Source organism: Mobula hypostoma, chromosome 1 (assembly GCF_963921235.1).
Source record: "Mobula hypostoma chromosome 1, sMobHyp1.1, whole genome shotgun sequence".
Taxonomy (NCBI): Eukaryota; Metazoa; Chordata; class Chondrichthyes; order Myliobatiformes; family Myliobatidae; genus Mobula; species Mobula hypostoma.
In genome coordinates, this window is record NC_086097.1 from 211596762 (window position 1) to 211615861 (window position 19100).

At 40.8% G+C, this 19100-nt stretch overlaps 1 protein-coding gene across 3 annotated transcripts in view; it reads left to right on the top strand.

The window, feature by feature from the left end:
- fam110b (family with sequence similarity 110 member B) overlaps positions 1–19100 on the top strand; it is a 185017-nt gene that overhangs the window by 131432 nt on the left and 34485 nt on the right. Inside the window, exon 3 of one of the 3 annotated variants that reach the window (XM_063041917.1) lies at positions 18080–18246. The exons of the other annotated variants lie outside the window; for them this stretch is intronic. The gene's annotated coding sequence lies outside the window, so the exon portion shown is untranslated. The remainder of the gene's footprint in view (positions 1–18079; positions 18247–19100) is intronic. 3 annotated transcript variants of the gene reach the window in all.

A 19100-nucleotide genomic window follows, 5' to 3' on the forward strand; every position in this document is an offset into this window, starting at 1 on the left:
GTGTTTGTGAGCAAACCCTCCTGTATTAGTAAAGATTTAAACGGTGCAGTCAGTGGTATGAGAAGCACAAGACCACTAAATCTTGAGCTTTCAATATCTAACAGCCTTTGAATCAAAGTTCAAAGTAAAATTATTATCAAAGCACATGTATGTCACCATTTTCAACCCTGAGATTACTTTTCTTGTGGGCATAGTCAATAATTCCATAGTAGAATAATAACCATAATAGAATAAATGAAAGACCACACCATCGTGGGCGTTCAACGAGTGTGCAGAAGAGAACAAACTGTGCAAATACAAAAAGGAAGAAATAAAAGTAATAAATAAATAAGCAATAAATATAGAGAACATCAGATCCATAATCCTTGAAAGTGGGTCTATAGGCTGTGACAACACACACAAAATGCCAGAGAAACTCAGCAGGCCAGACAGCATCTATGGGAAAAGAGTACAGTCAAAGTTTCGGGCCGAGACCCTTCATCTGGATGTGGGAACATTTTAATGGTGGGGCGAGTGAGGTTATCCCCTTTGATTCAAGATCCTAATGGCTGAGGGGTACTAACTTGCTGAATCTGGTGGTGTGAGTCCTGAAGCTCCTGTACCACCTTCCTGATGGCAGCAGTGAGAAAGGAACATGTCCTGGGTGATGGATGCTGTTTTCCTGCAACAAGGCTTCATGTAGATGTGTTCAATGGTGGGGAAGGCTTTACCCATGATCTGCTGGGCCAAATCCAGTATGTTTTGTCGAATTTTCCACTCAAGGGAATTGTTGTTTCCATACCAGGCTGTGATGCAGCCAGTCAATCTACTCCCCACCACACATCTATAGAAGTCTGTCAAAATTTTAGATGCCATGCTGAATCTTTGCAAACTCCTAAGGAAATAGAAGCATTGACTGTAATTTCTTCATAATTGTACTCACATGCTGGGCCCAGGACAGGTCCCTCGAAATAATAACACTGGGGATTTAAAGTTGCTGATCCTTAATCACTGTGGATATAAGTGCTACTGGATGTTGGTCATTGAGACAGGTTACCAGGTTCTTCTTACACACCAGTATTATTGAAGCCTGTCTGAAGCAGGTAAGTACCTCAGACCACCAATGTGAGAAGTTGATCAGCACAGATCTTTTCGTACTTGGCCTGGTACCCTGTCTGGGCCGGGTGCTTTCTGTGGGTTCACCCTCCTGAAGGCTGCTTGCATGTCGGTCTCAGAGACTGAAATCAGGACCATCGGGGGCTGTGGGAGCTTTTGATGGTCAAGCGGGCATAGAAGGCATTGATCACTTCTGGAAGCAAAGTCCTATTGTCATCCGTCATTTGACTGAACTTCATAACAGGTGATAGCATTCAAGACCTGCCACAACCATCAAGCGACCTGTGTTGATTCAGGTTTAGTCTGGTATTGCCAAGTCGCCCACGAGATGGACCTCATGTAACTTCCTTGGTCACTAGACATGAATGCCTCTCATCTAGCCCTTAGCAGATTGTGGATCTTGTGGATCATCCATGGCTTCTGGTTGGGGAAGACTCTCAATAATTCACAAGTTTCACAAATTTTCACCAGATGAATGTGCCATTTCCAATTCTAACTTACTTTCTCTGAAGTTCATTTTTTTTAAACAGCTCCCTTTTAATGAGCCTTAGGCAAATAAAGATTTTTTTTCGTTGCAGCACCTTCAGATAGATGATGTGTAAGTCATAAAAGAAAACCCAAGTGATTTTAATAGGATTCAGTCTTTTGTGGCAAGGCCGTTGTACAATGCAATTAAGTATTTAGAAATAGGAGTTATTTTATTTTTGAATTAATCAGGCCTTCACATGCTACGCTGGGTCAATGATTTACATGGAGTTGTACGTGTACTAGCAGAGTTATTTTCTGTCCGACTCTGTTTATAAAGCTCTTTTGAAGATGGCTTAAGATAGAATACCCTTCTATGTTGTTTAACTTTGGAGGAAATTTGCTTTATGTTATTGTAGTTAAATTCGATTGTCTTTGAAGCAATGAAGGTAATTATAATACAATAGGTTGAATGTAATTTAAACAAGATCAATGTCGATGCTATTACTTACTTAATGCTTGTTTTGTGTGAAGTTTTCCTTAGTTTACAGAAAAACTAATTAATGGCTTGGAGAAAAAAAGCAAGATCCAGTGGACCTTGCCTACACCGAATGCTAATATTGGCAAGGATTTTCATTATTTTACAGTTGTCACTCTTGCTAATTCAGTTTTGCATGTAGTAATGTAGTTGCAAAACAAAAATGTATATTCCCAAAATCTACCACTTATGAGACTAGATCTTGGCAGTATTGGGTACTTCCAGCTGATTTCTTATTTACATTAGTAAGCTCCAACAGTTATCAATGCCTACAGCTGCTCCTTTTCTGATGAAATCAACTTGGTTAGTTACCTTTTTTGAAACTTTGCAATGCACGACTCTTTCCTGTGGCTTGAAAACATGCAGCAAATTTTAATTTTTGTTTGCAAAGTTCAAAGTAAATTTATTATCAAAGTATACATGTCACCATATACAACCCTGAGATTTATTTTCTCTGCAGGCAATCACCAGTAAATTCAAGTAAAACAATAGAATCAGTGAAAGGCCACACCAAACAGGCCCGACAAACAATCTACACCCAATTGTGCGAATACAAGAAAAGAGAGAAAGAAAGAATAGTAACAATAAATAATAGATACCAAGAACATGAGGTGCAAAGTCGCTGAAAATGAGCTTGTGGGAACAGTTCATTGATGGGGTGAGTGAAATTATCCCTTCTGGTTCAAGAGCCTGATGGTTGAGGGATAATAATTATTCCTGAAGTTGGTGGTGTGGGTCCTGAGGTTCCTGTACTTACTTCCTGATGGCAGCAGTGAGAAGAAAATATAGCCAAGACGGTGGGGGTCCAAGCTGACCACTGCTGCTTTCCTGTGACGGTGCTCCATGGAGATGTGCTCAGTGGTGTGGAGGGCTTTACCCGTGTTGGACTGGGCCATATCCACTACTTTTTCATAGGATTTTCCAATCGAGGGCATTTGTGTTTCCATACTAGGCTATGATTCAACTGGTTAATACACTCTCCACAAGACAATTATAGAAGTTTGTCAGCATTTTAGAAGTCATGCCAAATTTTCGCCACCTTCTAAGGTGATTTGTGTGAGTGGACTGTATATTGATCTCTTCTGGTTTTTTTGGCATTTTCTTTCTTGTGGCTGATTGGACGGGTGGGTGATCTGTTTGTTCTGTGTGTGTGTGGCAGGGGGGCGGTTGGTGGTTTTGGTGCTACTGTAGCTGTTCTTTTTTTACGTTTGCAAATGAGGGGTCGTGGTTTGTTATTGTCCCTGTTTTTCTTCTGTGGGGAATGGTTGGCAATTTGTTGCTGTTTTGTTTTCTGTGAATGAAGGGTCGGGGATTCTGGGGTTTGTGAGTTTTGTTTCTTTTCCTTTTTTGTGCGGGGGATGGAGTTGAGGTATGGCCTTCCTGTATTTCATGGCTATCTGGAGAAGACAAATATCAGACGTGCACATGCATACTTTTACAATAAAATCAACCTGTGAACTTTTGAAAGTAGAGGCACTGCCGTGCTTTCTTTGTAATACATCTACGTGCTGGGCCTCAGGGACAGGTCCTCTATTTCAGAGGAATTCCACTTCATTTTACATTTATATTTCATATGAGAAATACTTGGTCATATACTTTATCTACAAACTATTTTATTGTAACTTGCAACAAGAATATTTGTAGACCTAATTATTCATCAAAATTTCAATGTATTTGCCTTGATTACTAAATTAGAAAATGTTTGCTGGGAAGAAACTTGCACTAGCTGTGCTGTTCCTATCTGTTCTACTCCGCACCAGTTGTAGATTCAAAAACTCCTTGCTGGAATACCAGTAACTTTTAATAAAGCAGTTGTAATTAGATTGTTGTGCTCTTAACTAGAACTGCCCCTCAAGATTGGAGATGACTTATGTCTGCTCTGCTTTGCTGGGTGGTGAGAATTTATGACAATATTTACCCAGCTTCCATCTGTTCCAGAGATGATAATCTCCACTTCTCCACTCTATCGGTGTAGCTAAAATGATTCATCTCTGGAATCAGTTTGGTAAGGCACTTCTGCAAAGGACGCAAAACTGAACACAACACTCCCAATTGTGGCTGAACCAATGCTTTATACACATATTCCCAGTTCTGTTTGTGCATCCCTTTTAGAATTGTGCTCTCTATTTTGTCTCTTCTCATTCTCCGTAGCAGAGTGCAATACTTCACACTGAGCATTAAATCACAACAGTTCTTTTCACTATCCTATCTGTGTCTGCTGATTACAATCTTCCAGCTACCCTCTCTTTCAGATTTTGTCAACTAGGAATTTGTGGTCTCTGCTCCAAGCCAGGTGATTAGTATATATTAAGAAGATGGTGGGGTTACTACTCTATCTTGGTCCCACCTCATAACACAACAGTGAATAAGCAGACATTCCCACAATTAAATATAGAAAAGACCAAAAATCTTTATCCAATAACTGTTAAGAACATTTTTCCTAGGTCAATGTGACTTTTCCTTTCCTTTCATTTTTTTGTGTAGGGAGAGGGGATTAAGGGTTTGATGATTTTGCTGCCGTTACTTTCTTTCTTGGTTCTGTGGCAATCTGGAGAAGAAGAATTTCAGAGTTGTATACTATAATAAATGAAGCTTTTAAACCTGTTTCTGTTATCTGTCAGCATTGTCTGAAATTAAGCCATACTGTTTATAAAAGCAATGTATCCATATCATCGACAATACCACCAACATCCGTCTCTGATTTGTCTCCGTCAGCTCATCGGTTGAGAGCATTGTCCAGTTTTTTTAGTCCATTCTCAATTAGGCACTGAATTGGTAGCACAGTTAGGCCATTCAGCCCATTGAGTCTGCCATACCAGTTGATTATGTCTGATTTATTTCCCCCCCTTAATCCCATTCTCTTTTTTTTCCTTTCCTTAACTTCTAACACCTTAAACCCTTACTAATCAAGAACTTATCAACCTCCGATTTTAAATATAGCCAATGACATTTGACAAGGTCCTGCATGGGAGATTGATCAAGAAGAATCAGTTGCTCGGCATTCAAACTGAGGTAGTAAATTGGATTAGACATTGGCTTTGTAGGAGAAGCCAGAGAGTGCTAGTAGATGGTTGCCTCTCTGACCTGTGACTAATGGAGTGCACAGGGATTGGCACTGAATCCGTTGTTGTTTTGTCATCTATATCAACGATCTGGATGATGATGTGGTTAACAGGATCAGAAGATTTGCAGATGACATCAAGATTGGGGGTATAGTGGGCAGTGAGGAAGAATACCTGATTCTGTAGCAGGACCTGGACCAATTGGAAAATGGTCTGGAAAAGGCCAGGTGGAATTTAATGCAGACAAATGTAAGTTGTTACACTTCAGTAGGACAAACCAGGATAGGTCTTGCGCACTGAATGTTAGGGCACTGAGCAGTGTGGATATACAGGTAGTTCATTCACAGGCTGATAGGGTCATAAAGAAAGCTTTTGGTGCATTGGCCTTCATGAATCAATGTATGAAGACAGGAGATGGGATGTTATGTTGAAGTTGTATAAGACATTGTTGAGGCTAATTTGGAGTATAATGTGCAGTTTTCATCACCTACCTACAGGAAAGATGTAAGTAAGGTTGAATGTGTACAGAGAAAATTTCCAAGGATGTTGCTGGGTCTGGAGGCCCTGAGTTATAAGGAACAATTGAATAGGTTAGGACTTTATTCCTTGGAATATAGAAGATTGAAGAGAGATTTGATAGAGGTATACCAAATTATGAGGGGTATAGACAAAGTAAATGCAAAGTCTTTTTATACTGAGGTTGGGTGGGCCTACAGCTAGAGGTCATGGGTTAAAGATGAAAGAGGAAAAGTTTAAGGGGAACCTTGTTCACTCCAAGTTTTGTGAGAGTGTGGAATGAGTTGCCAACGCTACTGGTGAATGCCAGCTCAGCTTCAAGGTTTAAGAGAAGTTTGGGATAGGTACGTGGATGGTAGCAGTATGGAGGGAGTCCCAGTGCAGGTCGATGTGGGAGTGGACAGTTCAAGCGGTTCAGCATCGACTAGATGGACCAAAGGGCCGGTGCTATTCTTTTCTAGGACTCTATGACTTAGCTTCCACTACTGTGTGGCAATGAATTCCATAGATTCACCTGCTTCTAGCTAAAGAAAATCCTCCTTATCTCTATTCCAAAGAAGCATCCTTTAATTCTGAGGCTGTGTCATCTAGTGCTGGATTCTCCCACTGCAGTTAACTTCAGTTTTACTGTTGAATAAACAGTAAAAGTAAACAAATAATATTCAGAACTGAAAATCACGAAACTTTAAGTCCACAGCCACAAAGCCAATCATCACTGCAGCTGATCCAGGAGCCTGTTACTCGTAGGCCACAGCCTCAGTTTAGTGAAGAGATGAGTAAATCTTGGAGAGCAGTGAGCTGAACACTGGCATGTCCCTTGCCTCTGGCCCCAACACCCTGACCTTTTCTATCTGGCCCAGCACTTAAATTGCCCAAACAACATGTTATTCCTCGCTCTCGAACCAGGGCCCTGCCTCTTCAATACACTCTTGGGCCGGGACCCACTAACTCGAGTTGGCCCATACCCAACCTTTTTAATTTGGCCCGTGCTTAAATTAGTCAAACCTCTGCGTGTTCCTCGCTCTCGTACCTGAGCCCCACAGCCTCAACTCTGCCTCGCCTCGGTTCTGTCACTTTGAATCACTTCCAAGTCAGCTCCAGCAGCCAAACATTGGCTCATTCCCAGCTGCTGTGCCCTTTATTCGACCCATACACGCCACAATGCAACCATGCTGCCCCTTCGAGGTGTCAGTTCACACCGTAAAACTGCCAGGTCATACAGGTGGTTGGAAAGCTCGACTCTGAAAGGGAAGTTGCAGGCTAATGACTGCAGTGATTGTTTTTGTCAAAAGGTGTGATTAATAAAATAATTAATAGTTGCTTTTGCTGCCAGCAAATTATTACTGCCATCTTAAACCGGAATCCCGCACAAGGAGTCCCAAGACCCTTTGCACCTCCAATCTCTGAATTCTCCACCCATTTACAAAATAGTCTACACTTTTGTTCCTTCTACCAAAGTGCAGGACCATACACTTCCCTACACTATATTCCATCTGCCACTTCTTTGTCCCAACCTAGCCAAGTCTTTCTGCAGAACCCCCCCCCTTCCTCAACACTATCTACTCCCTCACCTATCTTCTACAAGCTTAGCCACAAAGCCATCTATTCTATCATCCAGGTTGTTAGCATATAATGTGAAAAGTAGCATTGCCAATCTCAGACCTGTTGGTGATGCTCCAGGGCTGGGGCTGCTCAGCACGGCCTCTTTAAGCTGAGCTGTCTACTTGCCTCACTGTCACACCCTCGTGTTTGTAGCCTTTTTAGACAAAATTCCAACGTGTAATCTCTGCCATTCGATGCTCTGAATGTAAGATCAATAACATTCTGCATCTGCTGCAACACTAATATTCTTAGCTATTGCCGTAGTGTTTGCCGACCTATATCAACTCACACAAGCAGTGCTTCAATTTAAAAATTTTCAATGTAGTATTCAAAACTTTTCAGTGCAGATTTTCAGATCCTGGAGGTTCATCGCCCTTTATCATTTCCCTTAATTATTTCAATTAATTTAGTTATTTTTATTTGTTATTTGAAATATCTGTGTTTTTAACCCATTTGTTTTCGATCCATAAATCTCAATTATTTCAAAGAAATTTTCTGTCAGCTTACCCGAATAGATGTATACCAATGGATTCTACTTAATTGGAACATATTGGGGCCAGTACACTTTGGCCCAATTAAGCAGCTGTCCCAATTAGCCAAAGTTTCATGGAAATAGTTAAAAAGGTATAAAAAAGACAAACTACCTTTTTTTTCAATCTTTTTATTAGTTTCAACAACAAACACATTACAAAAAGTACATAATAATTGGGATTGTGTTAATTGATAGTTATTAAAGTTTACAGTCAGGTAGCACATAGTTAGAAACATCCCAAAATCACATAGGTTAACAACAAAATATGGAAAGAGTATACAAAAAACATAAAATATCGTAAAAAAAAGAAAAAGAAAAAAAACCCTAAAAAAAATCTGCCCAATCTAAAGAAAACTACGGAAAAAAAGAAAAGAAAGGGCTATTATGATATCTCAGATAGAACCAATAGTGTCGCCACTTCCGCTCCTCTCCCCATATATTGAAATCACAAGATAGATTGGCAAGGGACAGATTACATCATGTGGAAGTATTGGATAAATGGTCTCCCAAGTCTCGTCAAATTTAATAGATGGGTCAAAAATAACACTACTAATTTTTTCTAGATTTAAACAAGATACAGTTTGAGAAAACAAATGAAATGTTGTAGGAGGATTAATCTCTTTCCAATTCAATAGTATAGATCTTCTAGCCATTAAAGTAACAAAAGCGATCATCTGATAAACTGAAGGGGTCAAATGATGTTTTACAATCATTGGTAAACCAAAAATGGCAGTAATAGGATGAGGTTGTAAATCAATGTTCAAAACAGTGGAAATAATATCAAAAATATCATCCCAATATTTCTTCAATAAAGGGCAAGACCAAAACATATGAGTTAATAAAGCTATCTCTGAATGACATCTATCACATATAGGGGTTATATGAGAGTAATAACGAGCTAATTTATCCTTAGACATATGAGCCCTATGTACAACTTAAAACTGTATCAACGCATGTTCAGCACAAATAGAGGAAGAATTAACTAATTGAAAAATTTCTTGCCATTTCTCAGTAGGTAAGGTAAACTTAAGTTCCCTTTCCCAGTCATTCTTAACTACCATTTAACTGAGTAACAAATTATGTATTTAATGAAATGCATAACAAGTTAGAACACTTACCAATATTTCTACAGTACTATAAAGCTAAGTATTAGTTCCTAATAGTTATCAATGTAGGAATTCACCCAGTGTATGCTGCCATGTTCTTTTGATTGACTGTAAATGAACCAAATCAGTGCAGACAGATTCTTAATGCAGATAATGGACTGTCTTCATACAAAACTTTTGATGGCCACATCCTTCAAATCCTCATTTTCATTGTAACAGTCAAGATGATTGTAAATAACTTCATTGTAGAAACAGGGAAAGGATGGCAGGGTACAGGAACCGTGGTGTACAAAAGCTGTTGTAAATCTAATCAAGAAGAAAAGAAGAGCTTATGAAAGGTTCAAAAAGCTAGGTAATGATAGAGAGCTGGAAGATTATAAGGCTAGCAGGAAGGAGCTCAAGAAAGAAATTAGGAGAGCCAGAAGGGGCCATGAAAAGACCTTGGTGGACAGGGCTAAGGAAAACCCCAAGGCGTTCTACAAGTATGTTAAGAGCAAGAGAATAAGACGTGAGAGAATAGGACCAATCAAGTGTGACAGTGGAAAAGTGTGTGTGGAACCGGAGGAAATAGCAGAGGTACTTAATGAGTACTTTGCTTCAGTATTCACTACAGAAAAGGATCTTGGTGATTGTAGGGATGACTTACAGTGGACTGAAAATCTTGAGCATATAGACATTAAGAAAGAGGATGTGCTGGAGCTTTTGGAAACCATCAAGTTGGATAAGTCACCGGGACCAGACGAGCTACTGTGGGAAGCGAGGGAGGAGATTGCTGAGCTTCTGGCAATGATCTTCGCATCAGCAATGGGGACGGGAGAGGTTCCGGAGGATTGGAGGGTTGCAGATGTTATTCCATTATTCAAGAAAGGGGGTAGAGCTAGCCCAGGAAATTATAGACCAGTGAGTCTTACTTCGGTAGTTCCTAAGTTGATGGAGAAGATCCTAAGAGGCAGGATTTATGAACATTTAGAGAGGCATCATATAATTAGGAATAGTCAGCATGGCTTTGTGAAAGGCAGGTCGTGCCTTACAAGCCTGATTGAATTTTTTGAGGATGTGTCTAAACACATTGATGACGGTAGAGCAGTAGATGTAGCGTATATGGATTTCAACAAGGCATTTGACAAGGTACCGCATGCAAGGCTTATTGAGAAAGCAAGGAGGCATGGGATCTAAGAGGAAATTGCTTTGTGGATCCAGAACTGGCTTTGCCCTTACAGTGGGACATCGATAGGATGGAAAAATGGGCTGAGAAGTGGCAGATGGAGTTCAACCCAGATAAGCATGAGGTGGTTTATTTTGGTAGGTCAAATATGATGGCAGAATATAGTATTAATGGTAAGACTCTTGGCAGTGTGGAGGATCAGAGGGACGTTGGGGTCTGAGTCCATAGACACTCAAGGCTGCTGCACAGTTTGACTCTGTGGTTAAGAAAGCGTATGGTGTATTGGCCTTCGTCAATCATGGGATTGAGTTTAAGAGCCGAGAGGTAATGTTGCAGCTATGTAGGACCCTGGTCAGACCTCACTTGGAGTACTGTGCTCAGTTCTGTTCGTCTCACTGTACGAAGGTCGTAGAAACTATAGAAAGGGTGCAGAGGAGATTTACAAGGATGTTGCCTGGATTGGGGAGCATGCCTTGTGGGAATAGGTTGAGTGAACTCGGCCTTTCTTCCTTGGAGCAACGGACATGAGATGTGACATGATAGAGGTGTACAAGATGATGAGAGGCATTGATCGTATGGATAGTCAGAAGCTTTTTCCCAGGGCAGAAATGGCTAGCACGAGAGGGCACTGTTTTAAGGTGCTTGGAAATAAGTACGGAGGAGATATCAGGCGTAAGTTTTTTTACGCGGAGAGTGGTGAGTGCATGGAATGGGCTGCCAGCGGCAGTGGTGGAGGCGGATGCAATAGGGTCTTTTAAGAGACTCCTGGATAGGTACATGGAGCTCAGAAAAATAGAGGGCTTTGGGTAACCCTAGGTAATTTCTCAGATAAGGACATGTTCGGCACAGCTTTGTGGGCCGAAGGGCCTGTATTATGCTATAGGTTTTCTATGTTGTATGTTTCTATGTAAATTCTTCATAGTTCCTATCTTGAAGTAGTGAAATCATTTCATTTTCACTCTTGGCTATTTCTGGCATCTCCAAGCCTAAATGCTTGAAACTGCAGTGAGCAAAACTGTTCTACGTTGTCTTACTGCTTATTTTTCGCCAACTATCAGTGACAAAAATAACTGCTTTTTGGACACAAACACACACAAATGGCACACGATTTAAAAACTGTTCAATCTGTGTTGTGTCTAACAACCACATGATTGACGCAACTGATGCTAGTTAAAAACTGTTCAGCAACATATGTCTGTCCCAATTAAATGGCACACTGTCCCAAATAAACAAAAGGAATCCCAGCTATTTTCTCGATTAGTTTTTGTTCTTTAAGAGTTGTCCCAAATAAGTGCCTTCACCGATTAACTGGAATCCATTGTATTTAACGTACCTGTCATTTTCTTGTTTCCAGATAGTTTCTCCTGTCTCAATTGGTAAAGGACCCACAATTGCTTTTTCTGATGTTTTCCTTTATACAAACTTATAGAAGCTTTTGCAGTCTGCTTTTCTTGTAATCTACTTTCCCAACTTTGATTCTCCCTTGTTGAATTCTGATTTTGTCCCAGTTAACAGACTTGCTGCTTTTTTTAAATAACATTAATGGCCTTATAATTTAATACTATCTTTAACTTCTTTTAAATGCCACAGCTAGAGCACTTTTCCCAATGGATATCTTCAGCCTACTTGTAAATTTTGTATTAATTCTTTAAAAGATACTCATTGTACCTCTTCTATCATACTATTTAACATGGTTTCCCAGTCTACCAGAGGCAAACTTGTTCCAATGCTTTCTTGTTTGCTCTTTTCAGATTTTGGACCCTTAATTCAGATTGAGCTAAGGTACCTGCTATGTTCACTACTCTCTAAAAGTCCCTTAACTGCCAGATCATAAATTAACCATTTTCATTACACAAGCCGATTATAAAATAACCTTTTGAGTAGTGATTTTCTCAAAATACAAACTTAGAAAACCATCTCTTGTACATTGCATAAATTCATCTTCTGCATTATTCCTATTCATTTGTTTTGTGCAGTTCAAATTCAAGCTTAATTATATTAAAGCTCATATGAATACAGCCAAATGAAGCAGCATTACCATGAGGCCAAGGTGCAAAACACAGTACCAACAGTCATACACAGCCGAAGGCACATATAGCACATATAGCAGTAAAAGATAGCCACACAAAAAAAATAGTCCAAGTCCCAGAGTCCATAAATGTTGCAGCAGTCTGCAGTCATCTTGTCTTCTGCTGATTGAACACTAGAGGACAGCAGAGACTCCAGCTTGTACACCGCACCACACTGCCACTGCCTCTCTCCTGGGCGGCTGCAATCTGACTTTAGGCCTAGTCCTCACTACAACTGAGGACATGCAGTTCCCCTGTCAATTGCCAATAAATCAGTAAATCAGAGTTGCAGCATTCCACATTAACGATGTCCAACAGTCATTTGGTCACAAGAAAAGTGACTAAAATGATCACACGCTGTTAGATTGCACGCCTCTTTTGTGCACCCACTCCAGTGTCTCTCTGACGCAGACAGTAACACGATCTACACCAAGCAAGTCCAGCTCCTTCAGCTTCTCCGCCAGCGAGCAACTCGCAGATAGGGTTGACCTGCAGTACTTTAAGTTCTTAATGTCCAGCAGAGTCTTGAGATCTTTTTAAAAAATACATTTAAAAAAAGACAATAGCACCTCTGGCTGGCCACCATAGAAGCCATTGTGTCTGAGCACGCCACCTTCTTAGGTCTAACCTGTAGTTTGTAATCAAAGTTAATAGATACATTAACCTTGCCTCGCACTTTTAATCTTCTGATTTGTACTGTGTCCTGCTTTTCCACCATTGCTTGGAGAGCCATGTTCAACTGTCTTCAGTATATTCTGTCTATTGCTGCCTCTTAGCTGCAAATTGATCCTGTTTCTTGATTTTTCTGAGCTACGTTCCTTCCCCTTTGCTGCCTTTATCTGAATTTTTTTTAAGTACATTTAATTCACAGTTCAGCTGGGTTATTTAAGGATGACTGCAAGACGTAGATAGAGGTTGTTTTCATTTTGAAGACTGTCTGGTTCACATATTGTCTCATACATGTGATAAGAGGATTTGTGCTTTGACTTCCAGGGAAACGGTTTCACATGTGACTGGTTTTGAATAGGCTGCTTCATTTCAGCACCAAGTCCTCAAGGGTATTTTATGTGATCTTTTAATAAATGTATCTGTGAGAAAGCACAGTCCTGATTATTAATGGTTATTATTTTCAGATGTTCTACAGTGTGTTCTCATGAGCATTACTCACATCCTAAGGTGAAGTCCCTTTTTTTAAATCGCTGATGTAGCTGAAAGCTATTAAGTTGTAATGCAATAACCATGGCTATTGTACAAGGACTTTGCAAGTTTTACAGATTTTTTTTACTGTCATGTTTATGTACAATAAGAACAGATGTAAGGATACTTGTACAGTATTTGTTCAGATTGAATGAGTATCCATTTTATAGGTTTGTTTAATTTGGGAGTTTCTGTTTCTATTGTGTTCTATCACAGACTGATAAAGCCAAAGGTATGTCTTCTGTTGAATCCTGTATTACATTGCTTAGAGAATATTCTCAGTATCAATGCTTAAGTTAATACTTGCTGTTTATATATCTTGCTAGTGAACTTTTTGAACTGTAATTTTGCGATTTGAGCGATTTCTGTAAGGTGGAGGAAATAAACAGTGTCATCTGCTGTTGATGCCAATTTACAGATTAATTTTGGCCAGAGTGTTAAGACTCTGAAAATGTACCATATTCTGAAACTATACAGTGAAGGTTGCCATATATCTTTGAGGAGGTGGGTGGTGAGAGGGAGTTGGCTTAAAAGCACCCAGTCAAGGAAACAGAAATGGCATTGTTCTTCAATTTGGAAGACATTGAAGAGCAGGCATCTTCAATGTCATCTACTAATAGAAGCAGCTTCAGCAAAACTGGAAATAAAGATTGAACATGACACATTAAAACAGGCTGATAAATAAATTTTGTATTTTAAAAAGAAAGCTATGTTAGTATATAAAAGAAAAGGAAAACCCCAAGGCATTCTTCAATTATGTGAAGAAAAATAGGATGACAGGAGTGAAGATAGGACCGATTAGAGATAAAGGTGGGAAGATGTGCCTGGAGGCTGTGGAAGTGAGCGAGGTCCTCAATGAATATACTTCTCTTCGGTATTCACCAATGAGAGGGAACTTGATGATGGTGAGGACAATATGAGTGAGGTTGATGTTCTGGAGCATGTTGATATTAAGGGAGAGGAGGTGTTGGAGTTGTTAAAATACATTACGACGGATAAGTCCCCGGGGCCTGACGGAATATTCCCCAGGCTGCTCCACGAGGCGGGGGAAGAAATTGCTGAGCCTCTGGCTAGGATCTTTATGTCCTTGTTGTCCACGGGAATGGTACCGGAGGATTGGAGGGAGGCAAATGTTGTCCCCTTTTTCAAAAAAGGTAGTGGGGATAGTCCGGGTAATTATAGACCAGTGAACCTTGCGTCTGTGGTGGGAAAGCTGTTGGAAAAGATTCTTAGAGATAGGATCTATAGGCATTTAGAGAATCATGGTCTGATCAGGGACAGTCAGCATGGCTTTGTGAAGGGCAGATCGTGTCTAACAAGCCTGATAGAGTTCTTTGAGGAAGTGACCAGGCATATAGATGAGGGTAGTGCAGTGGATGTGATCTAATGGATTTTAGTAAGGCATTTGACAAGGTTCCACATGGTAGGCTTATTCAGAAAGTCAGAAGGCAGAGGGTTGTGTTGGAGGGAGTACTTTCAGATTGGAGGATTATGACTAGTTGTGTCCCACAAGGATCTGTTCTGGGACCTCTACTTTTCGTGATTTTTATTAACGACCTGGATGTGGGAGTAGAAGGGTGGGTTGGCAGGTTTGCAGACGATACAAAGGTTGGTGGTGTTGTAGATAGCGTAGAAGATTGTCAAAGATTGCAGAGAGACATTGATAGGGTGCAGAAGTGGGCTGAGAAGAGGCAGATGGAGTTCAACCCAGAGAAGTGTCAGGTGGTACACTTTGGAAGGACAAACTCCAAGGCAGAGCACAAAGTAAATGGCAGGATACTTGGTAGTGTGGAGGAGCAGAGGGATCTGGGGGTACATGTCCACAGATCCCTGAAAGTTGCCTCACAGGCAGATAGGGTAGTTAAGAAAGCTTATGAGGTGTTAGCTTTCATAAGTTGAGGGATAGAGTTTAAGAATCGCAATGTAATGATGCAGCTCTATAAAACTCTGGTTAGGCCACACTTGGAGTACTGTGTCCAGTTCTGGTCGCCTCACTATAGGAAGGATGTGGAAGCATTGGAAAGGGTACAGAGGAGATTTACCAGGATGCTGCCTGGTTTAGAAAGTATACATTATGATCAGAGATTAAGGGAGCTAGGGCTTTACTCTTTGGAGAGAAGGAGGATGAGAGGAGACATGATAGAGGTCTACAAGATAATAAGAGGAATAGATAGAGTGGATAGCCAGCACCTCTTCCCCAGGGCACCACTGCTCAATATAAGAGGACATGGCTTTCAGGTAAGGGGTGGGAAGTTCAAGGGGGATATTAGAGGAAGGTTTTTTACTCAGAGAGTGTTTGGTGCATGGAATGCACTGCCTGAGTCAGTGGTGGAGGCAGATACACTGGTGAAGTTTAAGAGACTACTAGACAGGTATATGGAGGAATTTAAGGTGGGGGCTTATATGGAAGGCAGGGTTTGCGGGTCGGCACAACATTGTGGGCCGAAGGGCCTGTACTGTGCTGTACTATTCTAAGTTCTATAAATGAGAAAATCAGCAGATGCTGGAAATTTGGCCTGAAACATTGACTGTACTCTTTTCCATTGATGCTGCCTGGCCTGCTGAGTTCCTCCAGCATTTTGTGTGTGTTAGCATATATTCATTTATTAGGTTACTGGAACTGCAACCAGAGTCTGCATCATTGTATTGCAATCCTACCTAAGCAGCTGGGAAATGTAATTATTCCTTTTTTTTTAAAAAGCTAAAAACAGAAAGAGTTTAAAAACAGAAAGAGTGAAAATAGTAGATGGTTGTGAACACTAGTCTGATCATTAATATCCTACAGGAAGGGAAATTTGCCGTTGTTACCTAGGCTGGCCATGAGTGGTCCTCGACTCACTAGTATAATTTTGTTACCTTGAACATCAGCAGCAACTTAAGATATAGAACAAATGCTAATGTGCTGTGAGCAAATGAAGAGGCTGTTGCCATTGCTGAGCCTTTTGGTTTTTATGTGGAGGTCCAAGGAAGAAGTGCCTCAGCTAAATATTCGAAACAATAATATTTTGGAACAGGAGTAGAAAGAATATCCAACACAAATGGTACATGTCCATAAATGCTTCCACAGTGTTTTTCATAGTGTGATTATTGTGCAGAACTAATTAAGTTCTGGACAGATTTGTTTTCTCAATTCCTTTTCTCTTTCCTCTCATTTGTCAGCTACCATTTTATATTTTTTAATTAGATCTGAATGTACAATTCAGCTTCCAGTCATTTGAAAAATATTTTCCCTTTGTATTACGGTTTTAGCTTTCCTTTTTAAATTTGGCATATTTGATGTCCAATTTTTACATTTGACAATCGTGTGGCAATGAGTTTTAATATATAATGTACTCTCAAGTTTTATTGTTTGGAGTGGGCCTTGTAAGAAGCTGTGAGATATTCTGAGGTAAAAGTCGTGACATGCGCAGTGACAGACTGAAGATGTCTAGCTGATTTAAATGAGAAGGTGGTTGAAAGCTGGAAGAGCTGGCAAAGATGAAATTTGTAGGGTGGTGAGAGCGTACTGAGTAACATTTGAAAGGACAGGATGTTGAAAAGAGGAGTCCCCAGACAGTGTGGAAGGACAAGGCAGCTTGAGTTGGAGGGAAGTGTGCAGAAGAGGTAAATAAAAATAGACAATGAGGTTGATCATGTAGGCACAAGGAGGGTTGGTATGTTAAGGTCAATAGGAAACAGAGAGAGGAAATGATTAAGTACATGGAAAACTATCATTGATAGGACATAAATTACAAGCGTTTCAGTGTTAGCAGAAAAAAGTAATGATAAAATCTTAATGTTCTTCAGTTCCATTGTATATCGCTTAGCACTTCCCTGCTAAGGATGTGATGGAAGCTGGTCTCTCCCCTTCAATTAAGCTCAAAGAAATCTCCAGGATAGGGAGAATTATGAGGTCAAGTGCAGGTTTGGGGAGGGAGTGGTCGGGGAGGGGAGACACAAATAATCAGAATTATATCCAGATGTCAAGAAAAGAATGCATATAGTAGCTGTGGAACAAGGTTCATTGGCAAGGAATGAAAATTGCCTTTAAAAATGTAATTGGATGAATTTCTGGATATTGGACAGAGGTTGATGTTGAGTTAGGGCTGAATATCGTTTTTGCACACTTTGGAAATGTCACTGTTTTGGATAAAGGTGGATGTAGGGTAAAGAGGGAAGTGTTTGATATGAATGAGGAAAAGTGACCAGCAATAGGCCTTTTGTAATACCACTCCTTCAATCATGAATTGATTTGACGTTTTGTTGGACCTGTTTGGCTGTGGTATTTCTTATATTACAGCAATTCCTGGACCAGTAATTATCCACTACGAAGAATGGTAATGGAATGAAAGTTCTGATCGAAGTAGTCAGTAGTCAGTGTCTTTTTTCTTAGGAGATAGACGATGATGACAGTAGAAAATTTGAAAGAGAATTGGGTACGCAAAGAAGCGACAACCTGGACATCAGACGTCTTGAGAGGAGGAGATTTCAATCAGGTCCACTGCCCGAGTAAAAAAGGCAGCTGCAGGTTGCTACAGCAAAAATAGAACTTTGAACAGTGACCATTCAGCATTTGGGATTGATTAGCAAGAGCAAATTGAAGGGAGGCAGAGGCATGCGCAGCATCCGACATCTGAGTGGACAGAGTCAGAGTGGTGATCTTGAGGCCTTAGCTCTTCGAGGCTTCATTCGGAGAAATCAAAGGAAAGAAAAGCTCTAAGTTAAGTTTTTTTTCTCCTTCTCTTCTTTATAGCTGCTCAGCTAGGGCAGTAGAGATGCCAGGCAGGGAGACCTCCAGTGTCCCTGACGACTACAACTGCAAGAAATGCATCCAGCTACAGCTTCTCACAAACCACGTTAAGGAGTTGGAGCTGGAACTGGATGAACTCCGGATGATTCAGAACGTTGAAGGAGTGATAGGTAAGACAGAGAGAGGTAGTTACACACCAGGTACGCGGGGACACAGGAAACTGGATGACAGTCAGGAAGGGGAAAGGGGTTAAGGTGCCAGTGCAGAGTGCCCCTGTGGCCATCTCATTAACAACTTTGGATCCTGTAGGTATATCAGTTTAGATACTGTGGGGTGTGGGGGGTGTGACCTAAGAGAGGAAAGTCACAGTGGTCAGGTCTCTGGCACTGAGTCTACCTCTGTGACTCAGAAGGGAATGGGGATTCGTTAGTTAGGGGAATGGACAGGAGGTTCTATGAGCAAGGATGAGATTCCCAGATGGTATGTTGCCTCTCGGTGACAGGGTCCAGGATTTCTCAGATCAATGACTCAGTAGTCTCGGGGGTGGGGGGGGGGGGAACGTCAACAGCCAGAAGTTGTGGTCTATGCCGGTACCAATGAGATGGGTAGGATGAGTGACGAGGTTCTGCATAGGGAGTTCAGGGAGTTAAGTGCTAAGTTAAAGGACCTCCAGGGTTGTGATTTTAGGATTATTACCACATACTAGTGGGGCCAGAACTAGGAAAATTATACACTTTAATATGTGGCTAAGGAGCTGCTGTAGGAGGGAGGACAGAGGATTTTTGGATCATTGGCTCTCTTCCAGAGAAAATGGGACCTGTACAGAAGGGACGGTTTGCACCTGAACTGGAGGGGGACTACTATCCCAGCAGGAAAGCTTGTTACAGCTGCACGGTGGAATTTAAACTAGAGTTGCGGGGGGATGGAAACCAAAGTTCCAGAACAGCTAGTGAAGAAGTTGTGGAGGCAGATGTTGGTAAGAACGAAGACAAAGTCAGGAATCAAAAGTTTTCATATGGTGCGA